The sequence below is a fragment of the Scyliorhinus canicula genome, chromosome 9 (genome assembly GCF_902713615.1).
Source record: "Scyliorhinus canicula chromosome 9, sScyCan1.1, whole genome shotgun sequence".
NCBI lineage: Eukaryota > Metazoa > Chordata > Chondrichthyes > Carcharhiniformes > Scyliorhinidae > Scyliorhinus > Scyliorhinus canicula.
This window is the reverse complement of record NC_052154.1, coordinates 128,732,768-128,750,393: the sequence shown is the minus strand read 5'-3', so window position 1 is coordinate 128,750,393 and position 17,626 is coordinate 128,732,768. Positions and strand designations below refer to the sequence as shown.

The following is a 17,626-nucleotide window of genomic DNA, read 5'->3' as shown; positions in this document are numbered from 1 at the left end:
TGGAACATTGCAGCAGGTCAAGAACAGACATGTGGGCATGAGAGCAGGGTCTTTTGTTAAAATGGCAAGCAACAGGAAAGTCCTCAAGGGCCCTGAATGCGCACAGACCGAAGATGCTCAGCAAAGCGATCACCCAGTCTCCATTTGGTCTCTCCGATATATGAGGATGGTGTTGGTGGGGGGGTGACACACGTCACGGGGAATCGCAACTCAGCGGGGTCCCAATTCCTCACCGAAGGCTGATCTCCACTCTGGCAGCTGCCCTTTCCTCAGGCCTGCTGATCATTACCAGGGCCCACTGCTCTGCCGCGGTGAGGGTTCAGCGGTCTCACGCCAGTCTTCTCCCGCTCCCGGCAGTTATGGGCAACCTTCTTCTGAGGGGGATACAGAAAACAGAGTGTGAGACAGTCCGACGCATGTAGCCCAGGGGAGTGGGTGGCTGTGGCTTCAGTGGCCAGGGCACCCAGCCATGGCGGCTGGTATAGCTGGTAGCATGTGGTGCAGGGTGGGGGTTTGGCCTCCCTCAAATGTGGTGGGACGGGGGTTGGTGCCAGGGCACAGTGCTGCCTACTCACCCTGGCTGCCCTGAGGAGGTTGTGCAGTTTCCTAAGGCACTTCTGGCTGGTCCGGATGGTGTTGCTTTTACTGCTTACTGCCTCTGCCACCTGTGCCCAGGCACCACGAACGGCAGCGGCTGGCAGCCTCCTTCCGGGCCGGGGTACAGGATGGCTCGCCTCTCCTCCATGGCGTCCAAGAGGGTCTCAAGCTCGACGCCCGTGAATCTCAGTGCCGCTCTCCTTGCTGCCAGCTTGTTGGCTGGGATGGTGTGTGTGGAGAGTGAAGCGTGTATATGCGGCTGTAGCTTGTCAGCCTCCTGAGTGTCAATCACGAATCTGGCACCGTTTCTCATTGGAATTCATTGTGTTTCATGTGGCGCTAGTGCTAGCTCCTCAATAGTCACTGAATCGGTCCAGGTGAGGCGCCAGTTTTGCTGTCGTAGAAGCCTACAAATCCTGCCGTTAACACTTAGTCTGAGGAACAAAGAATTCGGACGAAGGTGTCCCTGCATGCTCACGACCTTTTGTTGTATATTCCTAACCCGATTCCCATGATGGGGTATATAATATGGCTGCCGAGGTGATTTGGGGCATTTTCGGGATATAAATTGAACTTGGAGAAGAGCGAGTGGTTTTTGGTTTCCTCTCTGGGAGTGGGAGCTGGCCTCGGGAGATTGCTGTTTCATATGGTGACTACTCATTTCAGGGAGCAGGCAGGTGGCTCGGGACTGGGTCCAGCTCCGTAAATTGAAATTAAAACCTATAATAGGAGGAGGGTCATGGAGAATGGGAAAAGGAAAATGAACCCCAGAAATACCCATAAATCGATGTTTTTGGTGTGACTCTCAATACCATTATGCTTTCAACTGTCCAACATGTTATAATTGAGTGTTTGAAGCTACACATGACACGGAAGAGTCAGAAGAGGAAAAAGATAGTGACCAGAAAGAAGGCATTGTCCTATTAACAAGCAGTTTTACTCTGGTCATGAGGGTGTTGGTTGCAGAATCCTTCAATTGTGCTGTATTGGACAGTGGCTGCACATCTACTGTGTGTGGAATTGACAGGTTAAAATGTTAACCTGGACTCTTTAAATGCTGAAAATTGTAACAAGGTTAAGGAATTTGAAAGTTGCACAAGTTTCAGGTTTGGGGATGATAATACTCTGAAGTCACCGAAAAGAGTTGTGATCCCTTGCAATATTGCCGGAGTGAATCATTTCATTAGCACGGATGTTGTATCAAGTGAGATACCTTTGCCTCTGAGCAGACCGGGCGGTACATGCGAATAATCCGTTGCAGATGGTTGGGGGCTATAGTCCCTATCAAATGTTTGGTAGAAATCCTAAAATTCCATCCATTTTGGATGTTCAGCCTCCAGCTTGGGAAGGGACTACAATTAGCCCGGCCTTTGCAGAGCATTTAAATGCATTACATAGCAGTAGAAAAGCTTTTTTGGAAGCAGAAGTCTCTGAAAGAATTCGTAGAGCTTTAAGGCATAATATATGGCCATCAAATACCATTTTTCAGCAAGGAGACATGGTATACTATAAGAGAGACTATTTTAATGAATGGAAAGGCCCAGAGAAGATCATAGGCATAGATGGCAAAATAATTATTTTGCAACATGGCAGTCAGACTGTTAGGGTACAATCATCAAGGATAATGAGCACAGATTAAAACATTTTGAAGTTTAGACAGAGCAGACAGACATGATGAGGAGCCAGGATCATGTGTTACAGAACTATGAGGACCAGTTAACTTATATAGACAGGGTTTCTGTAGAGGAACACAATACTTCTGATGTATTAGAACAGGCCATTTTTTCAAAACAACTGCCAAAAGTTGGTACAAAAGTGACATATTTGCCTGAAGGTCTAGTCAATGGAAGGATGCAACTGTTATCAGTAGAGAAGGGAAGGCCACTGGAAAGTATAAACACTGGTTGAATGTACAGCATTCAGGGGAGGGTGTCAAGACAATGGGTTGGGAACATGAAGTTCAAATATGGAGGGCACAGAAACGCAGTACTAGTTCAGATAGTACATCGGATAGAGAACAGGTTCACAGGAAAAGATTGAGATCTATTGAAAGGACATCCACAGCAGAAGGGAAATATCAAGCAGTAGCAGTACAGAAAGAGATACCAGGTGGGATAGGGTACGTAGTTTATCAAGATCTCGGAACATAGGTACGACTATGAATGCTACTCGCTGTAGAAGCCCACATGCACGTGAGATTTTGGTGGCCTCCAATAAATTAGATGAAAAAGTTATCAAAGATGCCAAACAGCAAGAACTGCATAGTTGGAGGGAATTTGGGGTATACATGGAAGTACCGGATAGGTGACAAAGAGCTCTATCCCACAGGTGGATTTTCACCGAAAAGGTTCTTCCAGATGGAACTTATAAGGCAAAGGCCAGGCTTGTGGCAAGGGGATTTGAAGAAAACTTAGAAGATCAGGATTTAAGGGTAGATTCACCTACGGCAGGAAAGGTTATTTTAAAGATCTTCTTGGCTCTATTAGCCACAAAGGCACGGGAATGCAAATCTATAGATATAAAAGCTGCCTTTTTGCAGGGGCATCAGCTTCTCCATCCTCCTAAAGAGGCAGCTAACACAGAAGGGGTACTCTGGAAGTTGAACAAATGTGTATATGGATTAAATGATGCGTCGAGAGTCTGGTATTTTTCGGTAAGGTCAGTTTTGTTAACGTTAGGCAGTTGCCAGTTGAAAGCAGATCCGGCAATGTTTTACTGGCACCATAAGGGAAATCTTTCTGGCATCTTTATGATGCATGTTGATGAATTTTTTGTGGGGTGGGACGAGTGATTTCGAAGCTATTGTAATCTCTGGGTTGAGGAAAGAATTCAGGGTTGGAAGTCAGGCTTCGGGTACATTTAAATATATTGGACTGGAAATCGGACAGACTAAGTTAGGGGCAACTTTACGTCAGCAATCTTATTTGGAGAGCATCAGCCCAAAAGCAATTAGTCGTAGTCGGGTTTCACAAAAAGACGCAGTGGTTTCAAAGATGGAAACAGAGCAACTGCGAAGTTTAATTGGGCAACTGAATTGATTAGGTAGACAGACTAGACCGGACATTAGTTTTGATGTGTTAGAGTTGAGTACAAAAATGAATGATCCTAAAGTGGAAGACATAATGAGAGCAAATAAAGCATTGTTCAAACTAAAAATGCAGGAGTGTGTTTTGAGGTTCGCGGTTTTAGGTGACCATAGGCACTTGAAACTCATAGTTTATAGTGATGCATCCTATGCAAATTTATGTGATGGGGTTTCAAGCGCAGCAGATTTTATAATTTTCCTTTTGGGGAACAATGGTAAATGTTGCCCCTTGTATGGGAAACAAAGAAAATAAGGAGAGTGGTCAAAAGCACTTTGGCTGCTGAGACGTTAAGCCTTGTAGGGGTGGTGGATATGACCTTTTATATATCTCAGATACTGACAGACATTTTGGGATTAGGGGATTTGGGTAAAATACCCAGTGAGTGTCACATTGACAATATATCCCTGTGGGAAAAAGTGCACTCTACAAAAAGTGTCAATGAAAAAAGGTTAAGGATTGACATTGCACGTTTGAAGCAGATGTTAGACAGAGGGGTGATAGCAAAAATTAAATGGGTCGACAGACAGTAGCTATCAATTGTCCGACTGTTTAACGAAAAGTGGGGCTAGTTCACAGAAACCTGTGGATATTGTTAATGAAGGGGGCAAGTTTCTATGACTTTTTTTTCCTTTCAAAAAAAAAAGAGGGGGGGGAAATTGCATGTGTTTTTGAGTATCTTGAAATTTTGTTTTCACCAAATTATTTTTTTCTCCAAGGAAGGGGAGACTGTTAAGGAATGGGTTAAGAAACATTGCAATTAGATGTCTCATTGATCCAATAATTGGCACTGATATGTACAGAGGCTACGGGTGGTCTTTGGAGCATGTGATGTGATGATAGAGTTTGATGCGGAGTGTCCAAAAAGAAATAAAGGTGTTTTGGGAAAAGGAGCAGATCTCTTGACTCTTTACTCAGCAGCAGCCAGAGACTAACAATCTTCATTGTCTGCACCCAACCCACCAGCAACAGTGGCAACACATCTCTTCTCTTGAAGTAACCCCTTCATCTGCTCCACCAGATGAGTCACATTTAACTTGTGCAACTGCGCCCACCGCCGCATCACCTGGATACCCAGGTTCACTACCTTGAATGGCAACACTCCTAACCTCCTCTCCTGCCCTCGAACCTCAACCGGGTACACCTCACTCTTTCCCATGTTCAACTTGTACCTGGAGAACCAGCCAAAGTCCTCCAAAATTCCCATAATGCCTTCAATAGGTCCGCAATGTATAACAGCAGGTTGTCCACGTACAACGAAACCCTGTTCTCGACGCCCCCACCCCCCATGCACAATCCCTCGACGCTCCAAGCACCATTGCCAACGGCTCTGTAGCCAAGGCAAAAAGCAACAGGGAGTGTGGGCACCCCTTCTCGCCCTGTGATGCAGCCCAAAATATCCCAAACTCACCCAGCTCTTTCGAAAACTTGCAACGAGTGCCTTGTACAGCAACCGGACCCAGTCCAATAACCCCTGCCTGAACCCGAACTGTCCCAGCACCTCCCACAAATAATCCCCTCCACACGGCCGAAAGCCTCCTCCACGTCCATCAGCACTACCACCTCCACCTCCTGCCCCTCCGGAGGAATCATAATCACATTAAGCAGTCTCCTCACATTTGTAGACAACTGTCTCCCTTTCATAAAGCCTGTTTGGTCCTCGCCATCACCCCCGGGACGTAGTCCTCAATTCGGGAAACCAACACCTTTGCCAGCAACTTGGCGTCTACATTCAATAGCTGTATGGGACGGTACGATCCACACTGCTCCAGATCTTTGTCCCTTTTCAATATCGAAGAGATGGATGCATGCAAGTGTTGGAGGGGGAGGGGGGGGGGGGGGGGGGGGGGGGGGGAGGTTTCCCTCTCTCCCTAGTATAATTGTATGCCCTCACTAGCAGTGGCCCCAGGTCCCCCCAAACATTTTATAAAACTCCACTGGGATCCCATCCAAACCCAGGGCCTTCCCTGCCTGCATTGCCCCAATACTCTCCATCACCTCCCTCAACCCAATTGAGGGCCCCAATCCTGCATCTAATCCTCGTCCACCCTGGTAAACTCCAACCCATCCAGAAACTGTCGCATTCCCTCACCCCAGGCCTGGGTCTCCGACTCAGACAATCTCAGCCTCAAACACCCAATTCACCCCCACTGGGTCCAACACCACCCTTCCGTCTCGTCCTTTACTCTGTCAAACACCCTTGCAGCCTCCTGATTCTTCAGCTAGTGGTTCAGCATCCTAATCGCCTTCTCCCCATACTCATATATTGCCCTTCTAGCCTCCACAGCTGTCCACTGTCTTCCCCGTGTACACTAGTCCGTACTCCATCTGGAGCCTCTGCCTCTCCTTCAGCAGCCCCACCTCCGGGGCCGCCGAATACCTCCTGTCCACCCTCAGAATCTCTTCCACCAGCCTTGACATCTCTGCCCATTCCGCCTTTGCCCTATGGCAGGGGCTGTTTAGCTCACAGGGCTAATCGCTGGCTTTGAAAGCAGACCAAGGCAAGCCAGCAGCACGGTTCGATTCCCGTAACAGCCTCCCCGAACAGGCGCCGGAATGTGGCGACTAGGGGCTTTTCACAGTAACTTCATTTGAAGCCTACTCGTGACAATAAGCGATTTTCATTTCATTTCATTTCATGTGGCCAAATTGAAATGAACAACCACCTTGAGTGCCCCCCACAGTGTGGCGGCCATGACTTCCCCCATATCATTGAGCTCCACATACCCTCGGGATGGCTACCTTCAACCGCTCGCACACCTCATCCGCCAACAACCCACATCCAGCCCGCTCTGCTAACACGGTGGCCCCTGCCCCCCACAATTTCCTTCCCCCACCCCTCCATGCTCCCCAAAAAACAGAAAAGGTGCACTCACGCTTGATATTCCCCCCATGGAGGGTCCTGCCCTCCAAACACCCCACCAACAAAACCAAAAGAACAGTTCAGGGGGAAAGATTTCCCAAGAACAAAAAAAACCTCCTCACACACCCCTCCAAAGTTCAATGTCCTCCTTCTCCTGCCAGTCCATTGTCCCTCATAAACTCCATCACCTCCTCTTGCATGTCAAAATAATATTCACGCTTCTGGAAAGTAACCCAGAGGCAGGCCGGGTACAGCACCATGAACTTCACCCCCTTCTCGAAGACTGCAGCCATTACCCGATTGAACCCAGCTCTTGTCTTCGCCAGTTCTGCACCCAGGTCTTGATACGCCTGCAGCTCGTACCCTTCCCAGGTACAGTTCCTCATCTGCCTCGCCCACGGAAGAATCTTCTCGTTATCCAGAAGGCGGTGCAACTGGACCACCATCGGCCTTGGCGGCTTGCCCGCTTGCGGCCTCCGCATTAGCGCCCTGTGCGCTCGATCAACCTTCAGGGTCCGGTCAAAGGCCCCCTCCCCCTCACCTGCTCCAACATTTTGGTGACATATGTGCCGGCCTCCGTACCTTCGATTCTTCGGGCATCCCCACTATCCTCAAACGAGGTACACTGCTCCTCGTACTCTCCCACCGCCTCCTCCACTTTCTGGATCACCTGGCCCTGGGACTCCAGCCTCTGCTCCACCCTCTCGATCCCTGCTTTAACCGGCTTCACCACTTTGGCCAGGTCTTCCAGGGCCTCCTCCTTCTGCTGGCTGAACTTAGCATTCAGAAATACCACCAACTGCACCGTTGACCACTGGGTTGGCAGAATAGGCTCTTTGCCCTCTGCAATTTTTACCTGTGGCGCACCACGAAACTCTCCTGCCCCAACTGCTCCTTTCTTCCAGTCCCGCTCCTAGTTCTTGGATCCATCCACCAGTCACAACAGAGGAGTTACACCTTCTCCTGTTACTCCTGCACCTCTTTCCATCGAAAGCTCGTCCTTCAGGTGGGGAAAGGACCAAAAAATACCACCTTGAGCGAGAGCCACCAAATGTATGACTGCCAACTCCATGTCCACTACCGGATGTCCGGGCTTAATTTAATATAGGTGGCGGGGGGGGGGGTCAAAATCAGGGCATCAAGGGGTGAAGTGATCCTAGCGGGACCTAGGGTCGTATTTTGTCAACAGCAGCCAATTAAGGGGCTGCTGCCAGCGCTTCTGTCCCCGTTAAGAATGGCTTCCCCCCATCCCCCCCGGATCTGTTGGTCCAAACAGAGGGCTACCAGCTCGGCAGTCCCACTGTTAGCAAAGATAACAGCTGGGCATGTAGTCACAGGATGAGTACAGCGAACACACCCAAAGTCAAGAAGCAGAGGACGTTAGGGCTAGTGAGGCAAGCTTAGAGTGGGGGTGTTGGTGAGGGAAGGCAATGCTGTTGCCGCAGAGGCAACCACGGCACATGAGCACGTCGCCATTACCCAAAGAGAGCCCAAAAAGGACCCCATCCAAACCTCGCTGGGATGTGGTCAGGGTTTATCTGGCAGTCCTCACCATGGCATGGTGGTTAGCATCAATGCTTCACAGCTCCAGGGTCCCAGGTTCGATTCCCGGCTGGGTCACTGTCTGTGTGGAGTCTGCACGTCCTCCCCGTGTGTGCGTGGGTTTCCTCCGGGTGCTCCGGTTTCCTCCCACAGTCCAAAGATGTGCGGGTTAGGTGGATTGGCCATGCTAAATTGCCCGTAGTGTAAGGTTAATGGGGGGATTGTTGGGTTACGGGTATACGGGTTACGTGGGTTTAAGTAGGGTGATCATTGCTCGGCACAACATCGAGGGCCGAAGGGCCTGTTCTGTGCTGTACTGTTCTATGTTCTATGTGCCAAAGGACATCCCAAATTTTAATAAAATGCCAATGGATGAAGAAAGAGGCTCTTAATTAGTTACTGTGGTGAATGTGATTCACACTATATATAGTTGCCAATATCACTCCATGTACATATGTTCGTTATCTACCCGTTGTAAGATCAATGCTGTATATAGTTGCCAATATAACTCCGTGTATATATGTTCACTATCCACCATTGTAAGTGCAGTTGCACTATCCGACCACCGGGGGAGTCGCTCTGGGAGTACGCAAGAGTTTGTACTGGGCTCCTCCCTTGGCTTCGCCCAGGACTCCTCCCCCTGGGACCGATGTATAAAGATCAGTGCCTTAGAGCCAGCCTGCCAGTTCATCTGAAGTTCAACGACGAATAGGCTGACTCTGTTGTAAGTGTATTAAAGCCTCTGTTCAGATCCAACTACACGTGTTCGCTGAATTGATGGTTCCATCAATTTAATACACTTAAGAAGCTGCTGAAGTAAAGCATGGAAACCGCTCTAAAACCAGGACGTCTAGAACTCGATCCGCAGGATGCAGAGGCGAAAGAAACCTTCTGCCACTGGCTGAAATGTTTTAAGGCCTACCTGGCCAAAATCAGCACCGCTGAAACTACGGAGGAACAAAAGCTCAGCCTACTGCACGTGAGGGTAAGCCACAGAATTTCTACACGACTAAATCCAGCCGGTTCCTACACCGCAGCGCTGGCGATTTTGGACAAAATGTATATTAGGCCCATGAACGAGGTCTTTGCCCGCCATGTGTTCACGACTCACCGACAACGGTCTACTGAAACTTTAGCTGAATTTGCACGCGAGTTGAACAATCTCTCAAATGACTGCAATTACCAGGCCGTAACCGTGGCCGAACATAGGGAGCTTGCTGTGCGGGATGTTTTTGTAGCGGGCCTTCGATCTAGCTACGTACGCCAGAGACTATTAGAAAATGGGGCCCAGGGCTTAGAGACTACCGTAGAGGCTGCTATCACAATGGAAGTTTCCTTCCGCAGCCTCACCTCGTTTCCCACGGACCCCGCTAACCCCGCATGAGCCCCTGACCTGAGGACCCCCCAAGCCTGTGACAGCAAGGCCCCCCAACTATCGCGCTACCACAGCTGGTCGCCCTACTGTCCCAGTCAACTACTCAAGCTATCCAGCTGCTCCAGCTAATTACTCAGCTTCCCCAGCCAGCTACTCAGCTCGCCAAACCAGTTATTCAACTGCTCCAGCCTGCCACTATTCAGCTCCCCAAACTAGTTATTCAACTGCTCCAGCCTGCCACTTCTGTGGACAAAGCCAGCACACGCGGCAGCACTGCTCAGCCCAATCCGCGACCTGCAGCAGCTGCGGGAAGAAAGGCCACTATGCTAGAGTGTGCCTCGGCAGAAGGGCCCCAGCCCTCAACACCCCAACAGTCCAAAAACATCGCCCCCAGCAGCAGCAGGCCCGCGGGGCCCGGAACGCTGTGGCCTACGCTCAGGCTCCGCCCCCTCCCGCCACGTGCGATCCATGGGGGCCGCCATCTTGGCAAACCCCCAGCATGCGGCCGGCCACGTGCGATTCATGGGGGCCGCCATCTTGGAAGCCATCTTCATCACCACCCTCCACATGCGATCCACGGTCCCGAGCTGCATCCCCAGACTCAAACAGCTCATCGGAGGAGTACGACCTCCCCGGGCAGTCACCACATGGCCTGCAACTCAGCGCAGTGTTCCTGCATCAAGCTCGCCAGAACGCAGCGGCATCTACTCGACAGGACGCCCGATCGGAAGACTTCGCCTCCCCCTGGCACCCACCACGCCGCCCGCAACTCAACGCGGTCACACTCGACCAATCTCGCCCCAAGCATCTGAGAAATTCGATGACGGAGGTCCAGATCAACGGGTACAACACGTCGTGCCTCTTCGACTCCGGGAGCACAGAGAGCTTCATACACCCAGAGCTGGTAAGACGCTGTTCCCTCCCTATTTATCCCGTCAACCAAACTATCGCCCTCGCTTCGGGCTCCCATTCCATCCAAATCCAGGGCCGCACTACAGCAACGCTAACGATTCGAGGCGCTAGCTATTCCAAATTTAAACTGTATGTCTTGCCCGACCTCTGCGCGCCACTCCTCTTAGGCTTGGATTTCCAATGTAACCTCAAGAGTCTCACCCTCAGTTTCGGCGGGCCCCTGCCCCCACTCACTATCTGCATCCTCACCACGCTGCGCATCGCCCCCCCCCCCCCTCCTCATTTCGCCAACCTCACCCCGGATTGCAAACCGGTAGCCACCCGCAGCAGGCGGTACAGCCTGCAGGATAGGGTATTTATCAGAACGGAGGTCCAAAGGCTGCTCAGTGAGGGGATCATAGAGGCCAGTAACAGTCGCTGGAGAGCTCAGGGTGTGGTCGTCAAGACCGGGGAAAGATTCCGCATGGTCGTCGATTATAGCCAGACCATCAATCGCTTTACGCTCCTAGACACGTATCCCCTCCCCAGAATTGCAGACATGGTAAACCAGATCGCCCAATATCGGGTATTTTTCACGGTGGATCTGAAGTCTGCATACCAGCAGCTCCCAATCCGCCCGGAGGACCGCCACTACACGGCGTTCGAGGCCGATGGCCGCCTCTTCCATTTCCTCTGGGTTCCCTTCGGCGTCACTAACGGAGTTTCAGTGTTCCAACGAGCAATGGACCGAATGGTAGACCAGTACGGGTTGCGGGCCACGTTTCCGTATCTGGATAATGTTACCATCTGCGGCCATGACCAGCAGGACCACGACGCCAACCTCCACCATTTTCTCCAGACGGCCCAAAAATTAAACCTTACATATAACAAGGAGAAATGCGTGTTCCGCACAAACAGACTAGCCATTCTTGGCTACGTCGTGGAGAACGGAGTCCTGGGCCCAGACCCGGACCGCATGCCTCTTAGAACCTCTTAGAACCTCTTAGACCTCTTAGAACTCCCCCTCCCCCATGGCCCTCAAACGGTGCTTGGGGCTCTTTTCGTACTACGCCCAGTGGGTCCCCAATATGTGGACAAAGCCCGCCCACTCTTCAAGGCCACACTATTTCCCCTGTCTGCTGAGGCGCGCCAAGCCTTCAGCTGCATCAGGGACGACATCGCCAAAGCAGCCATGCAGGCGGTGGATGAATCCACTCCCTTTCAGGTTGAGAGCGACGCCTCAGAGGTAGCGCTAGCAGCCACTTTAAACCAAGCAGGGCGGCCCGTTGCATTTTTCTCCCGTACCCTATCCGCTTCAGAACTCCGACACTCCTCGGTCGAGAACAAAGCACAAGCCTCACGGTAGCATGGTGGTTAGCATCAATGCTTCACAGCTCCAGGGTCCCAGGTTCGATTCCCGGCTGGGTCACTGTCTGTGCAGAGTCTGCACGTCCTCCCACTGTGTGCGTGGGTTTCCTCCGGGTGCTCCGGTTTCCTCCCACAGTCCAAAGATGTGCGGGTTAGGTGGATTGGCCATGCTAAATTGCCCGTAGTGTAAGGTTAATGGGGGGATTGTTGGGTTACGGGTATACGGGTTACGTGGGTTTAAGTAGGGTGATCATTGCTCGGCACAACATCGAGGGCCGAAGGGCCTGTTCTGTGCTGTACTGTTCTATGTTCTATGTTCCATCGTGGAGGCTGTCCGACACTGGAGGCACTACCTCGGAGGTAGGAGGTTCACCCTCATCACCGACCAACGGTCAGTAGCCTTCATGTTCGACAACTCGCAAAGGGGCAAAATTAAAAATGACAAAATTCTTCGGTGGAGGATTGAACTCTCCACCTACAATTACGATACCAAATATCGACCAGGGAAGCTCAACGAGCCCTCGGATGCCCTATCCTGTGGGACATGCGCCAGCGCGCGATCAGCTGCCTAAAAGCCATCCACGATGACCTCTGTCACCCAGGGGTCACCCGGCTCGCCCACTACATCAGAGCCCGAAACCTGCCTTTCTCCAATGAGGAGGTAAAAGCGGTCACCAGGGACTGCCCGATCTGTGCGGAGTGCAAACCGCACTTCTATAGACCAGACAGGGCCCACCTGGTCAAGGCTTCTAGGCCCTTTGAACGCCTTGCGATCGATTTCAAAGGTCCACTCCCTTCCACTAACAAAAACATTTACTTCCTTAACATTATTGACGAGTTCTTCCAATTCCCCTTCGCCATCCCATGCCCCGATATGACCTCCCACACAGTCATTAGGGCCCTGCATAGTGTCTTCACCCTGTTCGATTTCCCCAGCTACGTGCACAGCGACCGGGGTGCGTCCTTTATGAGTGACGAGCTGTGTCAGTACCTGCTCGACAAGGGCATCGCCTCGAGCAGGACTACCAGTTACAACCCCAGGGGGAACGGACAGGTGGAGAGGGAGAACACGACGGTCTGGAAGACCGTCCTACTGACCCTCAGGTCCAGGAAGCTCCAAGTTTCCCAATGGCAGGAAGTCCTCCCTGACGCGCTCCACGCAATTAGATCCCTCCTGTGTACAGCTACCAACCAAACCCCCCACGAGCGGCTCTTCATTTTTTCCAGGGGCACTACCACAGGGGTCTCACTTCCGGCGTGGCTGAGGACGCCAGGCCCGGTTCTCCTAAGGAAGCACGTCATAGCGCACATGACCGACCCCATTGTTGAAAAGGTGCGCCTGCTTCATTCCAACCCACAGTACGCATTTGTTGAGTTCCCGGACGTTCGCCAGGACACAGTAGCCCTCCCGCTGGATCCAGCCCCCCATCTACTCCCACCGAGGAACTCCTTTCCCATTTCCCTATGCGGCCGCCCCCTTGCGCCCCCGATTCTGCGAGCTCACCCCACCAGTCCCGAGCGCCAGCAGCAGCCCGCCCCCCGCGCCCCCATTCGACCAGGAGGTGTATGAGGCTCGGACAAGACTCGCCCCGGAGCCGGCAAGCGTACCCCAGATCTCGAAGCCCGCCCAGCTACCGCAAGAGGCTGCAACCCCGGTGCTCCGCAGATCAAAACGGACAATTCGTCCAGCGGACAGACTGACTCTTTGAGCCATCACCCCCGCCGGACTTGATTTTTTTAACAGGGGGTGAATATGGTGAATGTGATTCACACTACATATAGTTGCCAAATATCACTCCATGTATATATGTTCACTATCCACCATTGTAAGTGCAGTTGCACTAACTGACCACCAGGGGGAGTCGCTCTGGGAGTATGCGAGAGTTTGTACTGGGCTCCTCCCTTGGCTCCGCCCAGGACTCCTCCCCCTGGGACCGATGTATAAAGATCAGTGCCGTAGAGCCAGCCTGCCATTTCATCTGAAGTTCAACGACGAATAGGCTGGCTCTGTTGTAAGTGTATTAAAGCCTCTGTTCAGATCCAACTACACGTGTTTGCTGAATTGATGGTTCCATCAGTTACGAAGTGACAAAAATGCACTTTAGGGAGGCAGCCTGTCTGCTATCTGGCCCAGCACTAGCAAAATTACATGTAGGTGGGAAGATTATGTGCATGCCACTCGGCCCCATCCCTTGTATTTTGCTAGCCCTCCCAACCTCCCAGTAAAACACCAAAGGGCTGGTAAAATTATATTTGTCGTTCCACAAATGCCGCCTTTCTGGAAAGCTGCAACATGACCTCATGGCTCCGAAACTCAATCTCTCTACCAATAAAAGCTAACACACCGTAAGCCTTCTTAACAACCCTATCAATCTGGGTGGCAACTTTCAGGGATCTATGTACATGGACACCAAGATCTCTCTGCTCATCCACACTACCAAGAACCTTACCATTAGCCCAGTACTCTGTATTCTTGTTACTCCTTCCAAAATGAATCACCTCACACTTTTCTACATTAAACTTCATTTGCCACCTCTCAACCCAGCTCTGCAGCTTATCTATGTCCCTCTGTAACCTGCAACATCCTTCCGCACTGTCCACAAATCCACCGACTTTAGTGTCATCTGCAAATTTACTCACCCATCCTTCTACACCCTCCTCCAGATCATTTATAAAAATGACAAACAGCAGTGGCCCCAGAACAGATCCTTGTGAAACACCACTAGTAACTGAACTCCAGGCTGAACATTTCCCATCAACCACCACCCTCTGTCTTCTTACAGCTCGCCAATTTCTGATCCAAACTGCTAAATCACCCTGAATCCCATGCCTCCATATATTCTGCAATAGCTTAACAAGGGGAACCTTATCAAACGCTTTACTGAAATCCATATACACCACATCAACTGCTTTACCCTCGTCCACCTGTTTGGTCACCTCCTTAAAGAACTCAATAAGGTTTGTGAGGCACGACCTACCTTTCACAAAACCGTGTTGACTATCCCTAATCAAATTATTCCTTTCTAGATGATTATAAATCCTATCTCTTATAAACCTTTCCAAGACTTTGCCCACAACAGAAGTAAGGCTCACTGGTCTATAGTTACCGGTGTTGTCTCTACTCCCCTTCGTGAACAAGAGCTCAACATTTGCTACCCTCCAGTCTTCTGGCACTATTCCTGTAGACAATGATGACATAAAGATCAAAGCCAAAGGCTCAGCAATCTCCTCCCTAGCTTCCCAGAGAATCCTAGGATAAATCACATCCGGCCCAGGGAACTTATCTATTTTCACACTTTCCAGAATTGCTAACATCTCCTCCTTATGAACCTCAAGCCCTTCTAGTCTAGTAGTCTGTATCTCAGTATTCTCCTCGACCACATTGTCTTTTTCCTGTGTGAATACTGACGAAAAATATTTATTTAGCACCTCTCCTATCTCCTCGGACTCCACGTACAACTTCCCACTACTGTCCTTGACTGGCCCTACTCTTACCCGAGTCATTCTTTTATTCCTGACATACCTATAGAAAGCTTTAGGGTTATCCTTGATCATACCTGCCAAAGACTTCTCATGTCCGCTCCTGGCTCTTCTTAGCTCTCTCTTTAGGTCCTTCCTGGCTAACTTGTAACTCTCGAGTGCCCTAACTGAACCTTCACGTCTCATCTTTACATAAGCCTCCTTCTTCCTCTTGACAAGTGATTCAACTACTTTATTAAACCACGGTTCCCTCACTCGACCACTTCCTCCCTGCCTGACAGATGCATACTTATCAAGGACACGCAGTAGCTGTTCCTTGAACGAGCTCCACATTTCAATTGTTCCCATCCCCTGCAGTTTCCTTCCCCATCCTATGCATCCTAAGTCTTGCCTCATATCATCATAATTGCCTTTCCCGCAGCTATAACTCTTGCCCTGCGATATATACCTATACCTTTCCATTGTTAAAGTAAACATAACTGAATTGTGGTCACTATCACCAAAGTGCTCACCTACCTCCAAAACTAACACCTGTCCTGGTTCATTACCAGGTACCAAATCCAATGTGGCTTGGCCTCTTGTTGGCCTATCTACATACTGTGTCAGGAAACCCTCCTGCACAGATTGGACAAAAACAGACCCATATAAAGTACTCGAACTGTAACGTTTCCAGTCAATATTTGGAAAGTTAAAGTCCCCCATAACAACTACCCTGTTACGTTCACTCCTATCCAGAATCATTTTTGCAATTCTTTCCTCTACATCTCTGGAACTTTTCAGAGGCCTATAGAAAACTCCCAACAGGTTGACCTCTCCCTTCCTGTTTCTAACCTCAGCCCATACTACCTCAGTAGATGAGTCCTCATCAAACGTCCTTTCTACCACCGTAATACTGTTCTTGACCAACAATGCCATCCCTCCCCTCTGTTATCACCTTCCCTGAGCTTACTGAAATATCTAAACCCCGGAACCTGTAACAACCATTCCTGTCCCTGCTCTATCCACGTCTCCGAATTGGCCACAACATCGAAGTCCCAGGTACCAACCCATGTTGCAAGTTCATCCACCTTATTCCGGATGCTCCTGGCGTTGAAGTAGACACACTTTAAACCACTTTCCTGCCTGCCGGTACACTCCTGCAACCTTGAAACCTTACTCATGACCTCACTACTCTCAACCTCCTGTATACTGGAGCTACAATTCAGGTTCCCAACCCCTTGCTGAATTAGTACACTTGCCTTTGTCAATCGAGGCATAGATTACAAAAGCAAGGCAGTCATGTTGGAGTATACAGAACATTGGTGAGGTCACAGCTGGAGTACTGTGTGCACTTCTGGTCGCCACATTATAAGAAGGATGTGATTGCACTGGAGCGTTTCACCAGGATGTTGCCTGGGATGGAACATTTAAGTTAGAAAGAGAGGTTGGACAAGATGGATCTTGATTAATAAGGGGATCAGGGGTTATGGGGAGAAGGCAGGAGAATGGTGATGAGAAAATATCAGCCATGATTGAATGGCGGAGCAGACTCGATAGGCCAAGTGGTCTAATTCTGCTCCTATGTCTTATGGTCTTATATGTGTGGGTTGTTTTCAAAAGAGCAGAGAAGACTGAGGGGCATCCTGATTGAGGTGTACAAGATTATGAGGGCATGGACAAAGTGGATAGAAAATAGCTGTTCCCCTTAGTTGAAGGGTTGGTTATGAGGGGTAACAAGTTATGAGGGGGCGGGAGGTTCAGGGGGGATTTGCGGAAAACTTTTTTTACCCAGATTGACAGTCTGGAATGTACTGCATAGGAGGGTGGTAGAGGTGAGTTGCTTCACATCCTTTTAAAAAGTATCTGCATGAGCACTTAGCACATCTTTACATTCAAGGCTATGGCCAAGTGCTTGAAAATGGGATTAGGATTGGCAGATCAGGTGCCTTTCATGCGGCAGTGCAGACTTGATGGGCCGAAGGGCCTATTCGGGACTATATTTTTCTGTGATTCTATGAAGTTCCATTCCAGGACTTGTTTGCCAAGGTAAGTAAGTTAATTACATGGCCACACAGGCGGAGCATCAATTTATAAATACTTCCACATATGCCAATGACAGGCAGTAAGAATGGGGGAGATTCCAGATCAGCCATGTGATGGAAGAAAAATGGATACTCCACTGTAATGTTCCTTGTATTGTTCTCCAAGATAGTCAAAAGTTGCAATGTTTACAAAGAACATTAAGCTATGTATTCAAAACAAAGCTAATTTATTTGACACTACTTTAAATGGTTTGCACACTCTACTGAGTAATAGCTAACAAAATAATAGTATTGAATCTATGTTACAGTAATCTATTATGTCTCTCTAATACAACCGCCACTCTAACTCAACCTCTCACGATTCTTCTCCATCAGCTTCTCCCAGAATGCTTAGAACGCAGCCTTT

The 17,626-nt window shown here is 49.9% G+C and overlaps 1 protein-coding gene across 1 annotated transcript in view; it reads right to left on the bottom strand.

The window, feature by feature from the left end:
* The window catches only part of LOC119971676 (anoctamin-9-like), a 411,929-nt gene that overhangs the window by 116,368 nt on the left and 277,935 nt on the right, over window positions 1-17,626 (bottom strand). The window lies entirely within an intron of this gene.